We start from the raw sequence: 10,172 nt of genomic DNA on the forward strand, positions 1-10,172 counted from the left end.
ATTGGGCAGGTGTTTTCTAGAAGGAAGTGGCTAGGTGTAAGTCGACTTGGTAATTTGTGTTCATTCCAGCTGTCCGATGCAAATTGAACAGCCCGATCCTTTCTTAAACCTTCTGAATTTCTTCAACCTCCAGCCGCCATCTTCCCCAACCACCTCCATGGACCACCGTTTGGACCGCTAGTCATTGTGGCCGCCGGCGCTCCTGTGCCAGCCTTGCCGCCCCGCCCTCCTATCAACCGCTGCTCATTGCCGTGCTTGTTTGCACACAGTGTCACTGGACCCAGGGCTCTATGGGCTTCCCTAGATCGGCTTGATCGCCCGTCACCTGTCATGTGTATAAGAGGCGGCTGGACTTCCCGTGCAAGGAAATGTTTAGATTCACGTACTCCCTTCATTTCTTTTTAGTCTGTATATAAGGTTTGGTCAAAGTCAAGCTTGATAAATTTTGACTAACTTTATATTAAAAAATATCAACATTTACAATACAAAATCAATATTTTCAGATGCATCATGAAATGGATTTTCATATTATATAATTTTTTTTGATGTATTCATATTATATAATTTTAGTATTGTAGATATTTATATTTTTTAATATAAATTTGGTCAAACTTTGTGTAGTTTGACTTTGACCAAAACTTAAACGCGAAGTAAAAGGAAACGGAGGGAGTACAAAACCCTAGTTTGGGTCCAACTCGACATCCCAACTTCTCAAAATTGTTCAGTTTAAAAGCTGGCTACACCTTGCGGGTCACTTTTGAGGCGGTAAACGACCTTGGATGGAAATGAGCCCAAAAGTAATTTTAACCGTTTCGACGAGACGAGAAGCTTCCATGTTGAACCTTTTTCAATTTGAGGACATCTTGAGGGGTTTTTGAACTGTTTTCTGAAGTCCGCAATAGAAAAGTAAGGAACCCAGATGATTGCCTCCGGATGGTCCGGCCCTCTACTGCAGAAGCGTACAGTTTCGCTTCTAACTTTTGCATACGATCTTGGATTAAGACAACTTATATATCAAAATCGCCCGTTCCGGCGAGATGAACAACTTTCATGTTGAAATCCTTTTCATTTGAGGCCATCTTATTTAGGTTTCATGCCATTCTTTAATCTGCTGTCAAGACGAGCATATCTGAATTTGTCATAACTTTTGCATCCGATCTCCTCTTTAGACCATCTTCATATCCATCTTGATCTTCTCGAAAAGAGCCATCCGATGGTGACTTCCAATCATAAGTTTGAATTAATCTTGAAATAGCTTTGCAACTTTTACTATTGTTTCACTTTTGAGCGTCAACACATGCCCCTTGTTTTTCGGCAAAGCTAGCGTGCCAAAAATAACTTATATCGTGTTTGCTCTAAGGGCAATGTCAACATTCCATCTGCCATTTATATGTTCTTAGGGCGGTAAGTATATATCGTCCATTGCTTGTTTGAACCTTTTGATGCAAACTTAGATGAAACCTTCTCAACTTCGTTAACAATCCGGTGATAAAGTTCCATAGATATGCATCTCAATGCCATCCACCGAACCATCTTGTCCACCCTTCCCTAGGACCTTGCAAATAATCAACAATGAATTTCCTTCAACCCTTGCTTCGCCTGCATAAAAGTCTCATTAGTGGGCAAAGCGGTGAGCTGCAGTTTGGCCTTACCTATGTTGGCGAGGACAAGCATAGGCTATTGATAGATGTGCAATACACCATGTTTGACATGGTAGCCGGATGCTTACTGTGCCAACTCATTTTCTCTCGAATTGTCATGTCTAGATATATGAGCAATATTAAAGTAGCCCAAGTTAAATTTTACATCTGGACATACCACAAGATAAATTATAAGCGATTCATCAAAACATTGATAACCCTTGGATATTTGTTGCACTACTCATAACGAATCACCGAAAGCCTCAATATGTGTAGCACCTATGCAACCAAAATCTTCAAAATAACATTGCATATTCAGCTTTGATCATTGTGCAAAAATCATTTTAAGCGACATTATGCTTCACAAAATAGCACCATAAGGAGATATATAAACAACACCAACATGTTGGCCATTGTTACGAGTTCAACCATCAAAACATAGTCTCCATAGTACTAGAGAGACAAGGCTAATATCAACATTATGCATGTCATAAATCTGATGCTCAATAATAGAACCAATAGTGATTTGGCCTCTCGTAGATTTGAAAGATTTGTAGGTCAAATCATATTAAATCAAAGCATAAGACCACCCACCAATTTTGCTATGAATTGGTCTACGCAACATATTTTGAATGGCATCGGTCATAATGTCTCAACTCCATGCAAGCATAATATAGGCATACGTATAAATTTCCATGCACACGGACATTGCCTCGCTCTCCAATCGAACTAAGGACGATGTTAGGATACCACGCCGGCCATGCTTTGACATACTCTTAGGACGATAGATAAATATCGGCCATTACCATAAGACCCATGTAAACTTCATTCACCAAAGCACGTATAGCCGAAATAAACAAATGAATTAAAAGCCAAGTATTTCGACACTTTGGATCACAAACTTGTATCTAATCGAATGTATGATGATGAGGTAAAACCCTTTCATAATGTAAGAAATTATATTACATCCACGGACCGGAATAAGCCCATGGGAGGTAACCAATCATACTCGAGGATGATTTCCATGGCATCGGCATCAATGACATAGTTGGAGAATGTGGATAATGTGTGGACCGAAGATGTTGAAACCTTTGGCTTGGTCATTCATAGTTTTCACTCTTTTACTTGTTCACCTTTGTCGCACTTCTTGCAACGGAAGTTTGCACATCATTCTTATTTTGAGTACTTCCTTTGGGAACACATGCCATGTTCCCCCTTTCAAGTTCTTGTGCACTAATTTTTAGTAATTCTTCTTTTGCTAATACGATAAACCGACTAGGCGCCCGACTTTTTTTTTGAAGTAATGAAAATTCTTGTTTTACCTTGTGCAATTTCAACTTCTTCTCTTCAAATTTGGCACTTGATTGACTCATCTCATTGTCTTTAGTAGCGAATGTCAACACTTCAATTGACTCTTTATCCTTTAAGATCAATCTGAAGTAGCACACTTACGACCATCTTTTTTAACGTGATATACTTTCTCAACCACCACCTTATTCTTTCTTGTGCTCCGGACCGATTCTTTTTAAGTGAAGTAGTCTTTACCATATGATTGTTTATTGAATGTGGGCCTTTTTGGAGCTACATGATCTTTGTGAGATGACTTAAAATAAGATGGAGAATATGCACTTGAATCATACCTGTCCCATGATAAATATGAATAAAAGTTAGCATATGGAGGTATCAATGGCATTGGCATTGGCGGCCCAAAATATGGATATGCATATGATGCATTGAAATTTCCCCTTTGCCAATACTAGTCCTCATATTTGCGCCTAGGGGATGATTTTGATGCTTTTGAATTACTTGGCCGGTAAGCAATCTTCTCCTCACTTACCTTTTGATATTTTTGCAATAGCTGTGCAAAAGTGACTTTTAGTTTTTTACCTCTGTGCTTACCTTGGCCTTTGCTTTCTTTGGTTGTGCTTGCCTCGATCTTTGGATTTTCTTGTTGCCTCCCAGTACTTGGCATCTTCAGTGCAACTTTGATGGAATTTTTGCCCTCAAGAATATTATCATTGTGCTCTTGAACAACTTCCTTACTTGAAGGCTTGACCCCTTTATCCACAATTTTTACCTTCTCATGTTTAAATGAATTGGCCCGAAGCAGCCAATGCAGAAACCGTTTGCCATCAGGACCAATTGGAGTAGACTGGCCATCTCTTGGTGTCTCAACAAATTTCAATCGTCCTTTATCAATGGCCGATTTAACTATTTGATGATTCATGTTGCAATCCTCAAAATTATGCTTGGATGAATCATGCAATTTACAGTACATTCTTCCTTGGATTTGATGAGGACATGACTACCTTGGATACGACCAAAAATATTTCATACATGCATATTTGTGAGGTGATTTCTAATACAAACCATGCAATAATTTATTTATGTTATCCAGAACAAAAATACTTCACCGACATTTGTGCCATGTCTAATTGCAGGTGTATGGGACACTTGTACAAACCACATGTGAATATAAAGGAAAATGAAATGATTAGGTGATGTTCAAGAAGTCCTTTCACATCACTTTTGACCCATGAGAAGACAAAGACCAAACTGCTCCAACTTTTGCATCCAGACTCTGAATAGGGTGAATCTTTTTTGTTGGAATGCTTATCTCGTGCACTTTCCAGCACAATTGGAATCACTTTCAAATTCATACGGAGTGTGGAGATATTACCAAAATGGTCCAATACCGCAACAGAATTCGAGGCAAACTACAAGTCAAAAGATGTTGCGTCCCCTCCACTTGGCCACATGGGCCTTGAACGACCTATGTTAGGTTTAGGCTACCTTGGGACGTCCTCCCACCTCCCCTTTGCTCCTATATAAGTAGATCAATCTAGTACCATTTTCTTTGAGTTTTGTTTAGTTAAAAATTAGCCACTACAACTTCTTATACTTCATTTGTGTCCAATAACCAGGCCAAGACCGCTTTCAGATCCCCACTTTTATCAACACTTCATCTATATTCGCAATATTTATATTGCTTTTTATCATATCCTTGCTCGTTCTTTGATTGCGTGCAGGAATAGACCTTTTTGGTCAGGCTGATCATGCTTTCGACATCGCCAGTGATCTTAGGAGATTAGTTTAGCCTCATGCATGTTTGTAGTCTTATTGTCAAAGTCGTTCTCCACCAAATCGATAGTTACCATCTCACCGAAAGATCAGGACCCTCGCCTCTATCAAGCGGTATAAGTTTTTAGGTTGCTCGATGAGAATTTTAGTTATCCCTTGATTAGATTTATTTTCTTACCTATTGTCCAAGAAAAAACCACAAAAAGTTAGATCTATTCATCCTTTGTCCAAGCCAGTCTGAGCCTTTGCAATTTTCCTTTTAGTGCTTGCATAGTTGAATTATCGGCTGCATCATCATGTCGAGTTGCCGGTCTTAGTGTCTAGTTCCTTTAGAGTTTCGAGTTATGTTCATATTAGTCACGCCGCCGCTGCATCATCATCCCTTGTGTTGTCGACCACCATCATTAATCAGTTTCCACCACATGCTCCTCATCATTCATTGTCATAATCATACTTAAGGTCGTTCAGATCTTCGCTTGATCCAATCCTACATCTTATCTGGTTTGTTTTAGAAAGACCAAAAAAATGAGAGAGAAAAAAAGAGAGAAGAAAAAAATAGAAAAAAAGTGAGAGAAAAAAGAGAGAAGAAAAAAGAGACAAATTTTGGATCTATCTAGACTCAATATCGTACTTGATTTCAGATTGGAATATGTTTTGCGCAGTGTTTAGTAAAACAGACATATCTTCCACATATGAACTCTGTTTTGGCTCCACAAGTACTCAAATTCAAGTATTTGACAAGACGCATTTGAATAGTTCATGAAGCTAGTTTAGTATTTTCACTTCCAAATCGGCTTGTAAATAGGACTTTTTGCCCTCTAAAGTTCACAAGCACAGTTTCTCACTGTTTTCAGGCCACTTCCTGAATATTTTTACCCCTCATATGAACTCAAAATTGAGCGATTCTTTTTGCGTTGGAAAGCTTGAGTCAATATATTTCTTGAGAAAATATATCAAAAAATTAGCATGAAGTTTTTCAGGGGAAAGTTGCAGAGAGAGAGAGAGAGAGAGTGCTTGGTATATCCTGCTTGGAGCTTATTTCTCATTAGCTTTAGTGCCTTTTGATCTTCACTTATATCTTCTATTCAGAGATACTTCATATCATTTGTTGCTGCTACTTGTGTGTAACACCCCGGATGTAACTTTCCCAATTTGTACTCCAACTCTTGCCGTTTCCGGCGTTAAGTTATATTTATTTCTTGGGTTCGGGTTTTTGTCTCCGTGTGTTGTTTTCTTTGTCATGCATCTCATATCATGTTATCATGTGCATTGCATTTGCATACGTGTTCATCTCATGCATTCGAGCATTTTCCCCGTTGCCCGTTTTGCATTCCGGCGCTTCGTTCTCCTCCGGTGGTCACTTCTAGCTTTCTTTCGTGTGTGTGGATTAAACATTTCCGGATTGGACCAAGACTTGCCAAGCGGCCTTGGTATACTACCGGTAGACCGTCTATCAAGTTTCGTGTCATTTGGACTTCGTTTGATACCCCAACGGTTAACCGAGGGACCGAAAAGGCCTCGTGTGTGTTGCAGCCCAACACCCCTCCAATTTGGCCCAAAACCCACCAAACTTTGCTCCATGTCCTAGAGCGTTCGATCACGATCGCGTGGCCGAAAACCGCACCTCATTTGGACTCTCCTAGCTCCACTTATGCCTATAAATACCCCCCCTTCGTTTTCGGATCTCTCTCTCCCCGAAACCCTAGTCTAAAAAAAACAGATCAGCGCACCGACGGACATGTCCGGAGCCTAGCCGGACACGTCCGCCGCGTGTTGGGGAACGTTGCAGAAAATTAAAATTTTTCCTACGGTTTCACCAAGATCCATCTATGAGTTCATCTAAGCAACGAGTCTAGGGAGAGAGTTTGCATCTACATACCACTTGTAGATCGCGTGCGGAAGCTTGCAAGGTGATGATGTAGTCGTACTCGACGTGATCCAAATCACCGATGACCAGCGCCGAACGGACGGCACCTCCGCGTTCAACACACGTACGGGACGGGAGACGTCTCCTCCTTCTTGATCCAGCAAGGGGGAAGGAGAGGTTGATGAAGATCCAGCAGCACGACGGCGTGGTGGTGGATGCAGGGCGTCACAGACGTAACGGGGGGAGGTGGAGGCGCCAGGGGCTGGTGTATGAAGTCCCTCCTCTCCCCCACTATATATAGGGGTGCCAGGGGGGGCGCCGTCCCTAGTAGATGAGATCTACTAGGGGGGGCGGCGGCCTAGGGGAGGTTTCCCTCCCCCCCAAGGCACCTACGGGTGCCTTCCACCACTAGGACTCCTCCTAGGGGGAAACCCTAGGCGCATGGGCCTATAGGGGCTGGTGCCCTTGGCCCATGATGGCCAAGGCGCACCCCCTACAGCCCATGTGGCCCCCCGGGACAGGTGGCCCCACCCGGTGGACCCCCGGGACCCTTCCGGTGGTCCCGGTACAATACCGATAACCCCGAAACTTGTCCCGATGCCCGAAATAGCACTTCCTATATATAATTCTTTATCTCCGGACCATTCCGGAACTCCTCGTGACGTCCGGGATCTTATCCGGGACTCTGAACAACATTCGGGTTTCTGCATATACATATCTTCATAACCCTAGCGTCACCGAACCTTAAGTGTGTAGACCCTACGGGTTCGGGAGACATGCAGACATGACCGAGACGCTCTCAGTCAATAACCATTAGCGGGATCTGGATACCCATGATGGCTCACACATGCTCCTCGATGTTGTCATCGGATGAACCACGATGTCGAGGATTCGATCAAACCCTGTATGCAATTCCCTTTGTCAATCGGTACGTTACTTGCCCGAGACTCGATCGTCGATATCCCAACACCTTGTTCAGTCTCGTTACCGGCAAGTCACTTTACTCGTACCGTAATGCATGATCCCGTGTCCAACACCTTGGTCACATTGAGCTCAATATGATGATGCATTACCGAGTGGGCCCAGAGATACCTCTCCGTCATACGGAGTGACAAATCCCAGTCTCGATCCGTGTCAACCCAACAGCTACTTTCGGAGATACCTGTAATGCACCTTTATAGTCACCCAGTTACGTTGTGACGTTTGATACGCCCAAGGCACTCTTACGGTATCCGGGAGTTACACAATCTCATGGTCGAAGGAAGAGATACTTGACACTTGCAAAGCTCTAGCAAAACGAACTACACGATCTTTTATGCTATGCTTAGGATTGGGTCTTGTCCATCACATCATTCTCCTAATGATGTGATCCCGTTATCAATGACATCCAATGTCCATAGTCAGGAAACCATGACTATCTGTTGATCACAACGAGCTGGTCAACTAGAGGCTTACCAGGGACATAGTGTGGTCTAAGTATTCACACGTGTATTACGATTTCCGGATAATACAGTTATAGCATGAATAAAAGACAATTATCATGAACAATGAAATATAATAATACTTTTATTATTGCCTCTAGGGCATATTTCCAACAGTCTCCCACTTGCACTAGAGTCACCAATCTAGTTACATTGTGATGAATCGAACACCCATAGAGTTCTGGTGTTGATCATGTTTTGCACGCGAGAGAGGTTTAGTCAGCGGATCTGCGACATTCAGATCCGTGTGCACTTTGCAAATCTCTATGTCTCCATCTTGAACATTTTCACGGATGGAGTTGAAACGACGCTTGATGTGCCTGGTCTTCTTGTGAAACCTGGGCTCCTTTGCGAGGGCAATAGCTCCAGTGTTGTCACAGAAGAGTTTGATCGGCCCCAACGCATTGGGTATGACTCCTAGGTCGGTGATGAACTCCTTCACCCAAATCGCTTCATGTGCTGCCTCCGAGGCTGCCATGTACTCCGCTTCACACGTAGATCCCGCCATGACGCTCTGCTTGCAGCTGCACCAGCTTACTGCTCCACCATTCAACATATACACGTATCCGGTTTGTGACTTAGAGTCATCCAGATCTGAGTCGAAGCTAGCGTCGACGTAACCCTTTACGACGAGCTCTTCGTCTCCTCCATATACGAGAAACATGTCCTTTGTCCTTTTCAGGTACTTCAGGATATTCTTGACCGCTGTCCAGTGTTCCTTGCCGGGATTACTTTGGTATCTTGCTACCAAACTTACGGCAAGGTTTACATCGGGTCTGGTACATAGCATGGCATACATAATAGATCCTATGGCTGAAGCATAGGGGATGACACTCATCTCTTCTTTATCTTTTGCCGTGGTCGGTGACTGAGCTGAGCTCAGTCTCATACCTTGTAACATAGGCAAGAACCCCTTCTTGGACTGATCCATTCTGAATCTCTTCAAAATCTTATCAAGGTATGTGCTTTGTGAAAGACCTATGAGGCGTCTCGATCTATCTCTATAGATCTTGATGCCTAATATATAAGCAGCTTCTCCAAGGTCCTTCATCGAAAAACACTTATTCAAGTAGGCCTTAATGCTGTCCAGAAATTCTATATTATTTCCCATCAGGAGTATGTCATCTACATATAATATGAGAAATGCTACAGAGCTCCCACTCACTTTCTTGTAAACGCAGGCTTCTCCATAAGTCTGCATAAACCCAAACGCTTTGATCATCTCATCAAAGCGAATGTTCCAACTCCGAGATGCTTGCACCAGTCCATAAATGGATCGCTGGAGCTTGCATACTTTGTTAGCGTTCCGAGGATCGACAAAACCTTCCGGCTGCATCATATACAGTTCTTCCTTAAGATGCCCGTTAAGGAATGCTGTTTTGACGTCCATCTGCCATATCTCATAATCATAGTATGCGGCAATTGCTAACATGATTCGGACGGACTTTAGCTTCGCTACGGGAGAGAATGTCTCGTCGTAGTCAATCCCTTGAACCTGTCGATAACCCTTAGCGACAAGTCGAGCTTTATAGATGGTAACATTACCATCCGCGTCCGTCTTCTTCTTAAAGATCCATTTGTTTTCTATCGCTCGCCGATCATCGGGCAAGTCTGTCAAAGTCCATACTTTGTTTTCATACATGGATTCTATCTCGGATTTCATGGCTTCAAGCCATTTGTTGGAATCCGGGCCCGCCATTGCTTCTTCATAGTTCGAAGGTTCATTGTTGTCTAACAACATGATTTCTATGACAGGGTTGCCGTACCACTCTGGTGCGGAACGTGTCCTTGTGGACCTACGAAGTTCAGCAGTAACTCGATCCGAAGTCCCTTGATCATTATCATGGTTTTCCTCTTCAGTTGGTGTGGGCATCACAGGAACGGTTTCCTGTGCTGCGTCACTATCCCGCTCAAGAGGTAGTACTTCATCGAGTTCTACTTTCCTCCCACTTACTTCTTTCGAGAGAAACTCTTTTTCCAGAAAGCATCCGTTCTTGGCAACAAAGATCTTGCCTTCGGATCTTAAGTAGAAGGTATACCCTACAGTTTCCTTAGGGTATCCAATGAATACGCATTTTTCCGACTTGGGTTCGAGCTTTTCAG

This window comes from Triticum aestivum, chromosome 4A, assembly GCF_018294505.1.
Source record: "Triticum aestivum cultivar Chinese Spring chromosome 4A, IWGSC CS RefSeq v2.1, whole genome shotgun sequence".
In the NCBI taxonomy this organism is placed as follows: domain Eukaryota; kingdom Viridiplantae; phylum Streptophyta; class Magnoliopsida; order Poales; family Poaceae; genus Triticum; species Triticum aestivum.